Genomic DNA, 1,758 nt, shown 5'->3' with positions numbered 1-1,758 from the left:
ATTTATTGTCAATAAGAAACGTACCCGTAACAAGCTCCGGGTCTTCCTGTGCCTCTGCCGCATTAATATTGAAAACTCTTCCACGACCTTGTCCATTCGTGTTCTCCTGGTTCGGGCAATTTCTAATAATGTGGCCCGGTTTTCCACATTTATAACAAACTACATTGGCATAACTTGCTCCGACACTACTTGCTCCGCCATTACTCGTTCCGACACCATTTGTTCCTTTCGTTCTATTAACCCCTGGTCCGTAGACCTCACACTTCGCCGCGCTATGACCATTTCTTTTACACTTGTTGCAAAATTTGGTGCAGAACCCCGAGTGATTCTTTTCACACCTTTGGCATAGCTGCTTCTGATTGTTGTTGTTGTTGCGGTTATTATTGTTGTTAGGATGATTGTTGTAGTTGTTGTTGTTGTTGTTGTTGTTGTTGTTGTTGTTGTTGTTGTTGGGCCGTTTGTTGTAGTTGCGATTGTTGGGATAATTGTTGCGATTATTGTTGTAATTGCTGTTGTTGCTGTATTGGCGATTCTTATCACCGTTTTCCTCCCACTTTCTTTTGACTTGCTTCACATTGGCCTCTTCAGCAGTCTGTTCTTTAATTCTTTCTTCAATCTGGTTCACTAGTTTGTGAGCCATTCTACATGCCTGTTGTATGGAGGCGGGCTCGTGTGAACTTATATCTTCTTGGATTCTTTCAGGTAATCCTTTCACAAACGCGTCGATCTTCTCTTCCTCATCTTCGAACGCTCCCGGACACAATAGGCACAATTCTGTGAATCGTCTTTCGTACGTGGTAATATCAAATCCTTGGGTTCGTAACCCTCTAAGTTCTGTCTTGAGCTTATTGACCTCGGTTCTGGGACGGTACTTCTCGTTCATCAAGTGCTTGAATGCTGACCACGGTAGTGCGTACGCATCATCTTGTCCCACTTGCTCTAGATAGGTATTCCACCATGTTAACGCAGAACCTGTGAAGGTATGCGTAGCGTACTTCACTTTGTCCTCTTCAGTACACTTACTTATGGCAAACACCGATTCAACCTTCTCGGTCCACCGTTTCAATCCGATCGGTCCTTCGGTTCCATCAAATTCCAAAGGTTTGCAGGCAGTGAATTCTTTGTAGGTGCATCCTACACGATTTCCTGTACTGCCAGATCCAAGGTTATTGTTGGTATATAGCGCAGCCTGTACTGCGGCTATGTTTGAAGCTAGAAAAGTACGGAATTCCTCTTCATTCATATTCACGGTGTGTCGAGTAGTCGGTGCCATTTCCTTCAAAATAGTCAAATGGAACAAGTTAATCATACAGAATATTAAGAGTAGTTAATAGTATTTCGTAGCATAATATGAACTCATTTATAAAAGCTTTTTCTTCATATTAGCGTTTTATAAGTTTAAATTCGGGTAGTACCTACCCGTTAAGTTCATACTTAGTAGCTAATATACAATTCAACTACTACAATTCTATATGAAAAACTGATTATAATAATATTTCGCGTTCAAACTTTTATACAATATTTTACAAACTTACAATACCGCTTATTTTACATAAAGCATGAAATATAGCACACAATAACTTTGATACAAGATAGTTGTGAAGATAATTCTAGCTAGTACACAAGTCGTTCAGCAAAGGCAATAAAGACACGTAATTCATACGTCCAGAAACAAGTCATGCATTCTGGTTTTACTAGGACTACTTCCCATCCTTGGTCTTGTGGAACATAACCGTTATGGCCGTTGATAAGACAGCG

This window comes from Rutidosis leptorrhynchoides, chromosome 6 (genome assembly GCF_046630445.1).
Source record: "Rutidosis leptorrhynchoides isolate AG116_Rl617_1_P2 chromosome 6, CSIRO_AGI_Rlap_v1, whole genome shotgun sequence".
In the NCBI taxonomy this organism is placed as follows: Eukaryota; Viridiplantae; Streptophyta; class Magnoliopsida; order Asterales; family Asteraceae; genus Rutidosis; species Rutidosis leptorrhynchoides.
This window is presented reverse-complemented; position numbering follows the sequence as displayed.